The 15,644-nt window shown below is 34.6% G+C and overlaps 1 long non-coding RNA gene across 1 annotated transcript in view; it reads right to left on the bottom strand.

Annotated features, from left to right (window-relative positions):
• The window catches only part of LOC132525358 (uncharacterized), a 341,689-nt gene that overhangs the window by 27,725 nt on the left and 298,320 nt on the right, over positions 1–15,644 (bottom strand). The window contains exon 2 of the long non-coding RNA XR_009542226.1: positions 2,186–2,323. This is a non-coding gene — a long non-coding RNA (uncharacterized LOC132525358). The remainder of the gene's footprint in view (positions 1–2,185; positions 2,324–15,644) is intronic.

Genomic DNA, 15,644 nt, shown 5'->3' with positions numbered 1-15,644 from the left:
ATCTGTTTCAACTGCTTCCTATTCTACCAATATGCTTTTCAATTAGCCAGGCAGAATAATAACATGAGTGACATAACAAGAGTGAGATATGCTCTGCCAAACCCGTGTCCATAGGTTCTCTGTACAGTAAAATACGTTCCCCATCCTCAACGTGAAACCTAGATTTCTTAATAGGTTGCCAAAATCCTCTTCTCAAAAATTAATTAGAGTTCTCTTGAAGTACTTGAATTTAACACAATTCAGCTGGTAATTGATAAAATGCACCAGTTCACAGGTGGCAAAGGCATTTACTCCATTTTACTTCCATCTGCTGATATGTCTACCATAAATTTAAATTGCATATCCATCATGCATCTGGAAGTGAGCATTAGATCCAAAATCCTCTTACCCACAGCTGATATGCTATGTTCAGTTGTCTTTCTTTAAAAATGTCACAAGAACCATAAATAGTTTCTAACATTGCAAAATTCAATTAAGGTGTCTGCATATAATTTATCTCTGGTATTCACAGGTATTAGAGAAGCAGCAAGTTAATATAGAGTTTGATTTGTTAAGATGCTCCAGTGATTAAGATTTGAAGACAAAATGTTTTATATACAGGAAATAGTACCTTCCAAATTTGTGTGTAGATAGAACACAAATTGTTATTTTTATTTTATTTTGTATATGTAACCTATTCTCAGATCATTCTTGTTGTAACAAGCAGAAATATGATGGCAAAATTTGGCTAAAAAATCTGTTCAATATTAGAATATAGCAATGGACTAATTCATGGGGAACTCACTCTTTTTCCATGGCTTGGGGTTTCACTATCAGAGACTTTCAATCTACTTCTTTATCTTTTCTCTCCCCTTATTTTCTAGACTTTGAGAAAATGAAAATTCATGGTTATTTTTCTCCAAAAAAATAATTTAAAGATACCTAGTGTAGTTAGGACCTTCAATAAAAATGAAAAACTGGTATGACTTAATGGAATGTATGAAAGGCACCTGAACTGTAAAATTTTCTGTAGTGATACCCCAGAACAGGAGTGTGACTAGTAGAAAGTAAAATTGCATGTCAAACTCTTGACTCTTAGCACTCTCCCACAGAACTGTTCTAAAAGTCACTTTCCTTCTTTACTCTAATTTTCAAGCCTGAAGAAACTGAAATCATAGAATAGGCTTAGGAAAATACTTGCCAATATTTTGAATCAATTAACTTGAATTAACCTGACAAATTAAACGATAGATCTATCACAGCCTTGAAACTGGGTATGATACTGTCGGTATTTTATAAATAATTAGAAAACAAAGATAAATAATTCTACATCCCAAATGGATTGACCTCCTTGGCTGATTATATAAAAATGCATCATATGTATTATAGTTAAGTAGCACACAGTAGATTAAATTGAAATAATTAAATTAGTAAATTGAATTAAATTGAATTAATAAATTAACTTGAAATAATTTCAATAAATTGCAATGTTCATGCCCACTTTGTGAATATTAAACATGTTTCTAATCATGTATTCTAAAACATTTTAATGTATTCATTTTATATGACTATTATTTAATTATACAATGGTCATTTTTATTCAAAATAGGTGTAATTAATATTTAATGATTTTGGTTGTTGTTTTAGTATACAAGAATGTGGAGTTGCTGAGAAAATGGCATACAGGTCACATTCAAATGGGAGATTTCCTATTAAAGTGGGGATGATTCAATCTCTTTCTGTGCAAGACTTCCTGCCTGTATAACCTAAGCACTGCCTTCAAACTCAAGCTGTCAAAAAACCCCACAAAATCCATCCACTAGCAGATTATATGTTGGTTGAAGAAGATACGAAACAAGAGGCTATATGAGAATACTGTTTCTCTTATAGTTTTCAGCAATTTAACACAATATGTACTTGACATGCTCATATCGAACTAAAAATTTTAATAAAGACAAAATTTTTTACTATTTTCACTTTAATATTATTACTAGAATGTTTGTAGAGTGTTTATGTTTACTAACACAATTAAGGTTTTTTTTCAATTTAAAATAAAACACTTATTTAGAGTAAACAAAAAATTTGATCTTTAGAATATTGAGCTATTGTTAAGGAGTTCCATAAATGGCACACACAGGCTTTATTTTTCTTTTCCTTTCAACATTCTTTTCATTTCAAAGGTATATTAATAAAAGATAAACTGTACCTTCTGTCTGAAAACAGGGCCCAGATTATAAACTTCAAAAAGGAACTGCTTCTGTAAAGATATCCTTTTGCCGTAGTCATGCAAAAATGATGCTTAGTAGATCTTGAATGACACTGAATGGCAATCCTTTAAGGTGACCTGTTAAGAAAATACATCTGCTATTATGGTTACAAATAATTTTTCCTTCAAATTTCCATTGTTTGAATTAAATCCAATTTTCTTATTAAATATCTTATGTAATTTCTTTATTTATACAGATAATTACTATGCTATTTACCAATATCAACATGTATTTATAATACTTCTAATTAAATATAGAGTTGTTACATTATCAGATTTAATTTTTCCTTTGTAACTTATATTTGCTAGTAAACACAAAAGCATATCACAAGGTAAATTTTCATGTATTTCAAAAGCTTAAAACATTTAACACATCATTCAGATAGAAAATCATAAGGAAGAATTGAATTTAAACTGTATGTAAGACCTGATGGACTTACAGATATTTACAGAACATTTCATCCAACAGCAGCAGAATACACTTTTTTTCTCATTAACACATGGAACACAAGTATTTATCATAAATATTGTTGAATTTGTCAAATGCTTTTTTCTTCATTTATTCAGATGCTTATATGGTTTTTATTCTTTATTTTGTTAATGTTGTTCAACATCTGCAAATCAATCAATGTGATACACTACATCTCTTTATGATAAACACTCTCAACAAACTGGGCATAGAGGGAATCTATATCAACATAATGAAAGTCATACATGACACACCCACAGATAACACTATACTAAACAATGAAAAGATGAAACCTTTCCCTCTAAGATAAGGAATAAGACAAGGATGCCCATTCTTACCACATTTATTCAACATAGTACTGGAAGTTCTAGCCTGAGTCATTAGGCAAAGAAAAAAGAAATAAAATGCATCTAAATCAAAAAAGAAGAAGTAAAAACATCTCTATTTGCAGATGACATGATATTATACATAGAAAAACCTAAAGACTCAAAAAAGAAAATTAGAACTAATGAACAATTTCAGTAAATTTGAAGGATACAAAATCAAAATGCAAAACTCATTTGTATTTCTATACACTAGTAACAAACTATCAAAAGAGAAATTTAAAAAATAATCTGTTTAAATTGCATCAAAAAGAATAAAGTACATAGGAATAAATTTAACCAAGGTGGTAAATGACCTGTATACTGAAAACTATAAAATATTGATGGAAGAAACTGAAGGAGATACAAAATAAGGAAAGATATTCTGTGCTAATGCATTGGAAAAATTGATATGGTTAAAATGTCCACATTACTCAAAGTGATCTAAAAATTCAGTGTAATCCCTATCAAAATTCCAGTGGCATTTTTCACAGAAATAGAAAAAACATCTTAAAATTTGTATAGAACCACGAAAACACTGAATAGCCAAAGCAATCTTGAAAAGGAAGAATGAAATTGGAGGCCTCTCATTTACTGATTTCACACTGTATTACAAAGCTATAGTAATCAACACAGTATGGTACTGGTATAAACAAGACACACAGATCCATGGAACAGAATAGATAGCTCAAAAATAAACCCATGTTCATATGATCAATTAATTTATGAGAAAGGAGCCAAGAATATGTATATGGGGAAAAGACAATTTCTTTAATAAAAGGTACTGGGGAAAGTGGACAACCACATGTAAAAGAATGAAACTAGACCCCTGTCTCACACCATACACAAAAATCAACTCAAAGTGGATTGAATACATCAATATGAGACCTGAAACCACAAAGCTACTAGAAAAAAACACATGGGGTAAGCCCCTTGGCACTGATCTTGGCAATTATTTTTTGGATTTGACACCAAAAGTGAAGATAACAAAAGCAAAAATAAATAGGTGAGACTATACCAAACTAAAAAGCTTCTGCACAGCAAAGGAAAAAATCAAAAAGCATCATATGGAATGGGAGAAAATATTTGTAAATCATTTGTCTGATAAGGAGTTAATGTACAAAATATACAAGGAACTCATACAAATCAACAGCAAAACCAAATAAACAAACAAAAAATAAAAACAGAGAATCCAGAGGAGGACCTTCAAGATGGCAGAGGAGTAAGACATAGAGATCAACTTCTTCCCCACAAATATATCAAAAATATATCTACATGTGGAACAGCTGCTACAGAACACCTACTGAATGCTGGCAGAAGACCTCAGACTTCCCAAAAGGCAAGAAACTCCCCACATACCTTGGTAGGGTAAAAGAAAAAACAGAGACAAAAGAATAGGGAGGGGACCTGCACCTCAGGGAGCTTGAAGGAGGAAAAGTCTCCACACACTAGGAAGCCCCTTCACTGGCAGAGACAGGGGGTAGGTGGGGGGAAGCTTCAGAGCCACAGAGGAGAGCTCAGCAACAGGTTCAGAGAGCAAAGCAGAGAGATTTCCATACAGAGGATCAGTGCTGACTAGCACTCATCAGCCTGAAAGCCTTGTCTGCTCACACACCGGGGAGGGTAGGGCCTGGGAGATGAGTCTTGGGGTTCAGAGGTCAGATCCCAGGGAGAGGACTGGGTTTGGCTGCGTGAACACAGCCTGAAGGGGCTAGTGTGCCACAGCTAAATGGTAGGGAGTCCAGGGAAAAGTATGGAACTGCCTAAAAGTCAAGAGACCATTGTTTTGGGGTGCACAAGGAGAGGAGATTCAGAGAACCACCTAAACAAGCTCCAGAGATGTGCATGAGCCACGGCTATCAGTGCGGAACAGAGATGGGCATGAAACGCTAATGCTGCTGCTGCAGCCACCAAGAATCCTGGGTGCAAGCACAGGTTACTATCCAAATGTCCCCTCCAGGGAGTCTGTGCAGCTCACCACTGCCAGGGTCCCGTGATCCAGGGACAACTTCCCTGGAAGAACACACGGCATGCCTCAGGCTGTTGCAACATCATGCTGGCCACTGCTGCCGCAGGCTCGCCCTGCATTCCATACCCCTCCCTCCCTCCAGCCACAGTGAGGCAGATCCCCCTAATCAGCTACTCCTTTAACCCCTCTTTTAACACCCTCCTGTCTGGGTGAAGAACAGATGTCAGAGGGTGACCTACATGCAGAGGCAGGGCTAAATCCAAAGCTGAACCACAGGAGCTTTGTGAACAAAGAAGAGGGAAAGGGAAATTTCTCCCTTTCCAGGAGCGGTGGATTAAATCTGCACAATCAACTTCATGTACCCTGCATCTGTGGAATACCTAAATAGACAACAAATCACCCTAAAATTGAGGTGGTGGACTTTGGGAGAAACTGTAGACTGGGAATTTGCTGTATGCGACTGACCAGTTTCAGATTTTTATGCTTATCTTAGTTTAGTTTTTACCACTTGTTATCACTGATGGATTCATTTATTGGTTTGGCTGCTCTCTTCTTTTTTTTTTCCTATTACTTTTTAATTTTTTTTTATTTCCATAATTAAAAAAAAATTTCAATAACTTTACTTACTTTTTTCTTTTTCTTCTTTTTTTCTGCCTTTTCTTCTGAGCCATGTGGCTGACAGGGTCTTGGTGCTCCAGCCAGCTGTCAGGCCTGAGCCTCTGAGATGGGACAGCCGAGTTCAAGACATTGGACCACCAGAGACCACCCAGCCCCACATAATATCAATTGGTGAGAACTCTCCCAGAAATCTCCCTCTCAACACTAAGACCCAGCTCCATGCAATGACCAGCAAGCTCCAGTGCTGAACACCCCATGCCAAACAAGTAGCAAGACAGGAACACAACCCCACTCATTAGCAGAGAGGCTGCCTAAAATCATAATAAGTTCACAGACACCTGAAAACAAACCACCAGATGTGGTCCTGCCCACAAAAAAGAGAAGATCCAGCCTCACCCACCAGAACACAGGCACCAGTCACCTCCAGCTGGAAGTCTACACAACCCACTGAACTAACCTTACCCACTGGGGGCAGATATCAAAAACAATGGGAACTAGGAACTTGCAGCCTGTGAAAAAGGAGACCACAAACACAGTAAGTTAAGCAAAATGAGAAGACACAGAAACACACAGCAGATAAAGGAGCAAGGTAAAAGCCCTCCAGACCAAATGAAGAGGAAATAGGTAGTCTACCTGAAAAAGAATTCAGAGTAATTATAGTAAAGATGATTTAAATCTTGGAAATAGAATGGAGAGACTAAAAGAAATGTATAACAAGGACCTAGAAGAACTAAAGAGAAAAAAACCTATGATGAACAACACAATAAATGAATTTAAAAATTCTCTAGAAGGAATCAATACCAGAATAACTGAGGCAGAAGAATGGAAGTGGCCTGGAAGATAAAACAGTGGAAATAACTACCATAGAGCAAAATAAAGAAAAAAGAATGAAAAGAATTGAGGACAGAGGAAGAGACCTCTGGGACAACATTAAATGCACCAACATTCAAATTGCAGAGGTCCCAGAAGAAGGAGAGAAAAAGAAAGGGACTGAGAAAATATTTGAAGAGATTATAGTTGAAAACTTCCCAAATATCAGAAAGGAAATAGTCAATCAAGTCCAGGAATCACAGAGAGTCCCGTACAAGATAAATCCAAGGAGAAATATTCCAAGACACATATTAATCAAACTATCAAAAATTAAATACAAAGAAAAAATATTGAAAGCAGCAAGGGAAAAGCAACAAATAATATACAAGGGAATCCCCATAAGGTTAACAGCTGATTTTTCAACAGAAACTCTGCAAGCCAGAAAAGAGTGGCAGCATGTATTTAAAGTGATGAAAGGTAAAAACTTACAACAAAGATTACTCTACCCAGCAAGGATCTCATTCAGATTCAACTAAGAAATTAAAATCTTTACAGACAAGCAAAACCTAAGAGAATTCAGCACCACCAAGCCAGCTTTACAACAAATGCTAAAGGAACTTCTCTAGGCAGGAAACACAAGAGAAGGAAAAGATCTACAATACCAAACCCCAAACAATTAAGAAAATGGTAATAAGAACATACATATTGATAATTACCTTAAATGTAAATGGATTAAATGCTCCAACCAAAAGACATAGACTGACTGAATGGATACAATAAAAAGACCATATATATGCTATCTACAAGAGACCCACTTCAGACCTAGGGACACAAACAGACTGAAAGTGAGGGGGTGGAAAAAGATATTCTATGCAAATTGAAATCAAAAGAAAGCTGGAGGAGCAATTGTCATATTAGAAAAATTAGACTTCAAAATAAATACTAACACAAGGCACACAGAAGGACACTATATAATGATCAAGGGATCAATCCAAGAAGAAGATATAACAATTGTAAATATTTATGCACCCAATATAGGGGCACCACAATACATAAGGCAAATGGTAACAGCCATAAAAGGGGAAATCGACAGTAACACAATAATAATAGGGAACTTTAACACCCCACCACACCAATGGACAGATCAACCAAAATGAAAATAAATAAGGAAACACAAGCTTTAAATGACACATTACACAAGATGGACTTAATTGATATTTGTAGATCATCCCATTCAAAACAACAGAATGCACTTTCTTCTCAAGTGCTCATCGAATATTCTCCAGGATAGATTATATCTTGGGTCACAAATAAAACCTTGGTAAATCTAAGAAAAGTGAAATTGTATCAAGTATCTTTTTCCGACCACAACACTATGAGACTAGATACAATTACAGGGAAAAAAAAAGCTGTAGAAAATACAAACATACGGAGGCTAAACAATACACTACTAAATAACCAAGAAATCACTGAAGAAATCAATGAGGAAGTAAAAAAAGTACCTAGAAGTGAATGACATTGAACACACGATGACCCAAAACCTATGGGATGCAGCAAAAGCAGGACTAAGAGGGAAGTTTATAGCAATACAATCCTACCTCAAGAAACAAGAAAAATGTCAAATAAACAACCTAAACTTACACATAAAGCAATTAGAGAAAGAAGAACAAAAAAATGCCCTAAGTTAGCAGACATAAAGAAATCATAAAGATCAGATCAGAAATAAATGAAAAAGAAATGAAGGAAACTATAGCAAAGATCAATAAATCTAAAAGGTGGTTCCTAAAGAAGATTAAAAAAATTGAGAAAGCATTAGACAGACTCATCAAGAAAAAAAGGGAGAAGACTCAAATCCACAGAATTAGAAATGAAAAAGGAGAAGTAACAACTGACACTGCAGAAATACAAAATATCATGAGAGATTACTACAAGCAACTCTATGCCAATAAAATGGACAACCTGGAAGAAATGGACAAATTCTTAGAAAGGTATAACCTTCCAAGACTGAACCAGGGAGAAATAGAAAATATAGACAGAACAATCACAAGCACTGGAGTTGAAACTGTGATTAAAAATCCTCCAACAAACAAAAGCTCAGGAACAGATGGCTTAATAGGTGATTTCTATCAAACATTTAGAGAAGAGCTAACACCCATCCTTCTCAAACTCTTCCAAAATATAGCAGAGGGAGGAACACTCCCAAATTCATTCTATGAGGCCACCATCACCCTAATACCAAAACCGGACAAAGATGTCACAAAGCAAGAAAACTACAGGCCAATATTACTGATGAATATAGATGCAAAAATCCTCAACAAAATACTAGCAAACAGAATTCAACAGCACATTAAAAGGATCTTACAGCATGATCAAGTGGGGTTTATCTCAGGAATGCAAGGATTCTTCAATATACACAAATCAATCAATGTGATACACCATATTAACAAATTGAAGGATAAAAACCATATGATCATCTCAATAGATGCAGAAAAAGCTTTCAACAAAACTCAACACCCATCAATGATAAAACCCTTCAGAAACTAGTCATAGAGGGAACTTACCTCAACATAATAAAGGTCATAGATGAGAAACCCACAGCCAACATCATCCTCAATTGTGAAAAACTGAAAGCATTTTCACTAAGATCAGGAACAAGACAAGGTTGTCTACTCTTATCACTATTATTCAACATTGTTTTGGAAGTTTTAGCCACAGCAATCAGAGAAGAAAAAGAACTAAAAGGAATCAAAATTGGAAAAGAAGAAGTAAAGCTGTCACTGTTAGCAGATGACATGATACTATACATACAGAATCCTAAAGATACTACCAGAAAACTACTAGAGCTAATCAATGAATTGGGTAAAGTAGCAGGATACAAAATTAATGCACAGAAACCCTTGCATTCCTATACACTAATGATGAAAAATCTGAAAGAGAAATTAAGGAAACACTCCCATTTACCATTGCAACAAAAAGAATAAAAACCCTAGGAATAAACCTACCTAAGGAGACAAAACTCTGTATGCGGACAATTATAAGACATTGGTGAAAGAAATTAAAGATGATAATTTCTATCAAACAAACAAACAGATGGAGAGATATACCATGTTCTTGGATTGGAAGAATCAACATTGTGAAAATGACTATACTACCCTAAGCAATCTATAGATTCAGTGAAATCCTTATCAAACTATCACTGGCATTTTTCACAAAACCAGAACTAAAAATTTCACAATCTGTATGGAAACAACAAAGACCCCGAATAGCCAAAGCAATCTTGAGAAAGAAATATGGAGCTGGAGGAATCAGGCTCCCTGACTTCAGAATATACCACAAAGCTACAGTAATCAAGACAGTATGGTACTGGCATAAAAACAGAAATATAGATCAATGAAACAGGATAGAAAGCCCAGAGATAAACCCACACACACATGGTCACCTTATTTCTGATAATAGTGGCAAGAATATTCAATGGAGAAAAGACAGCCTCTTCAATAAATGGTGCTGGGAAAACTTGGGCAGCTATATGAAATTAGAACAGTCTCTAATACCGTATAGAAAAATAAACTCAAAATGGATTAAAGACCTAAATGTAAGGTCAGACACTATAAAACTCTTAGTGGAAAATATAGGCAGAACTCTTTATGACATAAATCACAGCAAGATCCTTTTGACCCACCTCTTAGAGAAATGGAAATAAAAAGAAAAATAAACAATTGGGACCTAATGAAACTTCAAAGCTTTTGCACAGCAAAGGAAACCATATACAAGATGAAAAGACAACCCTCAGAATGGGAGAAAATATTTGCAAATGAAGCAACTGACAAAGGATTAATCTCCAAAATATACAAGCAGCTCATGCAGCTCAATATCAAAAAACAAACAACCTAATCCAAAAATAGGCAGAAGACTTAAATAGGCATTTCTCCAAAGAAGATATACAGATTGCCAACAAACACATGAAAGGATGCTCAACATCACTAATCATTAGAGAATTGCCAATCAAAACTACAATGAGGTATCTCCTCACACCATTCAGAATGGCCATCATTAAATAATCTACAAACAATAAATGCTGGAGAGGGTTTGGAGAAAAGGGAACCCTCCTACACTGTTGGTGGGAATGTAAATTGATACAGCCACTAGGGAGAACAGTGTGGAGGTTTAAAAATCTAAATATAGAACTACCATATGACCCAGCCATCACACTACTTGTCATATACTCTGAGAAAACCAAAACTCAAAAAGAGTCATGTACCACAATGTTCATTGCAGCACTATTTACAATAGCCAGGACGTGGAAGCAACCTAAGTGTCCCATGACAGAAGAATGGATAAGGAAGATGTGGCACATATATACAATGTAATATTACTCAGCCATAAAAAGAAATGAAATTGAGTTATTTGCATTGAGGTGGATGGACCTAGTATCTGCCTTACAGAGTGAAGTAAGTCAGACAGAGAAAAACAAATACTGTATGCTAGCACATATATATGGAATCTAAAAGAAAAAAAAAGGTTCTGAAGAAGCTAGGGGGAGGACAGGAATAAAGATGTAGACGTAGAGAATGGACTTGAAGACACAGGGAGGGAGAAGGGTAAGCTCGGACGAAGAGTGTGGCAATGACATATATATACAACCAAATGTAAAATAGATTCGTAGTGGGCAGCAGCCACATAGCACAAGTATATAAGCTCGTGCTTTGTGACCACCTAGAGCAGTGGGATAGGGAGGGTGGGAGGGAGACGCAAGAGGGAGATGATATGGGGATATAAGTATACATATAGCCGATTCACTTTTTTATACAGCAGAAACTGACACAACAATGTAAAGCAATTATTATCCAATAAATATGTTTAAAAAAATAGAGAATCCAGTTTAAAATGGGCATAGAAACTGAATGAACAGTTTTCCTAAGTAGACAAAAAAATTATCAAAAGTTACATAAAAAAGTGCTCAACATCACTAATCATCAGGTGAACACAAATCAAATCCAAAATGAGATATCACCTCATATTTTAGAGTGGTTATCATGGAGACAAGTGATAACAAGTGCAGGCAAGGATGTGGAGAAAAGGAAATAAAGCTATCATATATTCCAGCAACCCCACTATGCGTATATATCCTACGGAAATAAAAATGGGATATTGAAGACATATCTTCATTCCCAAGTTTACTGCAGCATTATTCACAATAGCCAAATAATAAAAACAACCTAAGTTTCTCTGAAGGAATGAATGGATAAAGAAGATATAGCATATATGCATATGATGAAATACTGTTCAGCTATAAGAAAGACGGAAATCTTGTCATTTTCAACAACATGGATGGACCTTGAGAATACTATGCTAAGTGAAATAAGCCAGACAAGGAGAGACAAATAATGCATGGTATCATTTATATGTGGAATCTAAAACAAAAAAAAAAAAAAAAGAAAGAAAAGAAAGGTCAAGTCATAGAAACAGAGTCTGATGTGGGCTAGAGGATGAAGGAATTAGGGAGTGGTTTATTAATGGATACACACTTTCAGCTATAAGAAGAAAAAGTCTGAGTATCTGATGTAAACATGGTGAATAGAGTTTATCACACTGTAGTGTGTAATTGAAAATTGCTAAGAGAACAGAGCTTAAATGTTCTTAACAGCAACAACAAAAAGATAAATGTGTGAGTTGGAATATCTGTTAATTAACTAGATTGGAGGAATCATTTCACAATATATACAGGTATCAAATCATCCCGATGTACACTTTAAATATCATTTAATATATGAAATTTAATAAATGACATTTATATGTCATTTATACCTCAATGAAACTGAAGTAAAAATTAACACATTAACTTATTCTTATATTTCACCTTTTTAAAATTTTTTTATAATACTTCTGTCGTATTTTTAGCATTCACATTATATTTTTGTTTTCCATTTATTTAAGGGATTTATAATAGGTATTTCTTCTTAAAAACTTGTGACTTTCATTTTTAAACATGTTTGAAAATTATTGAAGTGTATGTAGTTGCTGACTTATAGGTAACTTACATGTGTGAGAACATCTTTATTTTTTTTTTACTTATAATGAAGTTTACTGTTCGAAAGAAATTCTCCATTCAATAAAATGGGTATTTTTCTAAAATTTGCTCTTGATAGATTTGTGAATGTACCAGCATCAAAACCAGAGCATAGCTACCCATACAAACAATATGTCTCATCTCAAATAAATAAACTGTGATGTAAATTTTGAAACATTAGATTAATAACTTCAGAGTGACTGAGGCCATTAACTGAGAGTCCATGTTGAGACATTACCAAGAGTCAAGGGAAACCTAAGGTGCATATTTGATGATCGGGTTGAGAAAAAATATTTCAATTACTTGTAGTCTTCACCACTAAAGATTATTGATCTTTATGAGTCTTAACTATATTAGTCAGAACCATAGGAGATTGACATTTATATTAGACAAATACAGTGGAACATAAATAATTTCATGTGGCCCAAACCAAAGATTTTCTCTAATCCTGGTTTGCATTTCTCATATCAGGTCCAAATTCTAACTATCACTGTAGTAGACAAGTCACTTTTTCTGATAAAACAGAAGGCTAATCTTACTTTTGCAGCTCATACTCCAAGTATAACACTATTCCAGGGCTTCCTTGGTGGTACAGTGGTTAAGAATTCGCCTGCCAATGCAGGGGACACGGGTTCGAGCCCTGGTCCGGGAAGATCCCACATGTCGCGGTGCAACTAAGCCACAACTACTGAGCACCACAACTACTGAGCCTGTGCTCTAGAGCCCGCGAGCTACAACTACTGAAGCCTGCATGACTAGAGCCCGTGCTCTGCAACAAGAGAAGCCACCACAATGAGAAGCCTGTGCACCACAACGAAGAGTAGCCCACACTTGCCTCAACTAGAGAAAGCCCATGTGCAGCAACAAAGACCCAACTCAGCCAAAAATAAATAAATAAACAAATAAATATTATATATATATACATATATATATACATACATATATATATATGTGTATATATATATATATATATATATATATATATATATATAACTATTCCAGAAAACAGATAATGTATTCTAAGGTCACTTTAAAAGAAACCCAATTGCATTCTTAACAAGTAAAACTGTTGTATTTTTTGGTGAGGAATTATGAGGAGAAGGTTACACATTTCTTTTATTTCCTTCTTTTATCTCTCCTTGTCTCTATCCCTCCATTCCTTCCTTTTTTCTTTCTTTATTCTCTCTTCTTTCCTCTTTTCTTACTTTTCTTTCTCTTCCTAACACTGTGAAAATTATACATTTCTACTCTGTACCTTAGAACCCCCATTTTTATTTTAAAGACAGGCATGATTTCTTTTCCCCTGAAGTTATAAACTTTGGCAGAGAGATAGTTACCTAGGTAACCAGCAAAAGCTTATTTAAGAACTTGAAGAATTATGTTTCTTTCAGCTTGGACTTTCATTAAGAAGAATTCTTTGGAATTCAGAATTCCATGTTCCCGTTATTGTCATTACCTTTTTAAGATGACATGGTACATCTTTTTTTTTTTTTTTTACTTATGGAAATATTGAGAAAATTAAATGAAGTAATGCTCATTAAATGCTTACCAACATGCCTGACATATATCGAGCATTTAATACATAATACTAATTATTATTATTTTCTCACCTTAATTATGAGTTAATACAGCAGGAAAGAAATAATAATGAATGGTAGTGTTGTTGTGTTTTCAAATTCCCTCTTTAAGTTTGCTTCTCAGAAGCAAAACCTTTCAGTCTAGTGTCTGAAATAAGCTCATGCCTGTCTTTAAGACAATATGTTTTGATAAAGAAACTACTCCATTTGGAGTCAAAGTAAGATTTCCTTAGGCATTAGCCACTAACTTACTCTTAGATCATAAGTAAGTAATTCAGCATTTCTGAGAAAATGCCTTAGAATGGGGATAATGGTGTCAGATCCTCTGTCTACTTGAAGAATTATAATAAATGTCTCAAGAAATGATAGATGAGAAACTTCTTTCTAATCTCAGTTTTACATGTTAGTTGCAATGTCTGTCTCAAATTGGACTTTATGAAAGGTTACAATTTTTGCCAACCCATCTTTTTCTCACCACTTCTTTTAAAAGTAGATCAAAGTTCACCCAGAAGTCCTAGGTGACTTATTCAAAAAGGAGGTGACTTGTCTCATTATTCATAACCTTGCTTCACTTACTCTTATGTGGTTCTGCTGTGATTTTTTTAGCTCTAACATGAATTTTACTTTGCACAAGGAAAAGAGTAAGTCCTTATAACCAGCCTAAAATTGTACAGTTGCTTGATATTTTCCTTTTCTCTTCTACATTTCTAAATTCCTCTATTTCAAATTATTTCCAATTCATATATCTTCTTTATATATATATATTTCTCTTTTCTCTCCTTTATCAGACTGGAAAATAATTAGTCTTTTTGCAAGATAATTGCCTTTAATAGAATCCACTGTTAGTTTTCTACTTCAAATGTGTCAATGAGTAGGAAAACAAACAAAAAAAATAACCTTAAAAGAACTCACAGCTAAGGCTTAAATTGCCATTTAATCTTTATTAACAACATGTTAACTTCAAGATAGTATCCAGCACAGTTCTATGCTTCAAATGACCTTCCTACCCTCATTCACCTAAAGAACTTCCATTCATATTAAAATTTCTGTTCAGGCTGGATGTCCTCTTAAGTTTTCCTTACAACTCCAGACAGATCTAATTATGTTGTGTTCTTACTATTGTGGAACTTATTACAACTTCTCTTATTAGAAGTATTGCCATGCATTAATGTATCTGTTTCTTTTCCCCACTTCTAGAGTTCTTCATATATCCTTAAGTCTTCTAACCTAAAGTGAGAACTCTCTTAATGAAATTTTAAATTTACGCCAAAATATACACACAGACGACTGAATTTAACTTGGTTTTAACTTAGTTAACGCTTGTTTTCATAAGGTATACTCAATTCAAAAACAAAGAAAATCATATTAAAGAAATGCATAAGTGTCAGAATTCTCAGAAACATAGCAGTTAACAAAGAAATAAGTCTGACAGGTCGGGGATGATTATAGGCAACAACAGAACATTCCTATTTTCATCATCCCACTCTTCCAGGCTCTTTCAACTCTCCTTTGAAATGACCTCCTTTA

This window comes from Lagenorhynchus albirostris, chromosome 9 (assembly GCF_949774975.1).
Source record: "Lagenorhynchus albirostris chromosome 9, mLagAlb1.1, whole genome shotgun sequence".
NCBI classification, from domain to species: Eukaryota; Metazoa; Chordata; class Mammalia; order Artiodactyla; family Delphinidae; genus Lagenorhynchus; species Lagenorhynchus albirostris.
This window is presented reverse-complemented; position numbering and strand designations above follow the sequence as displayed.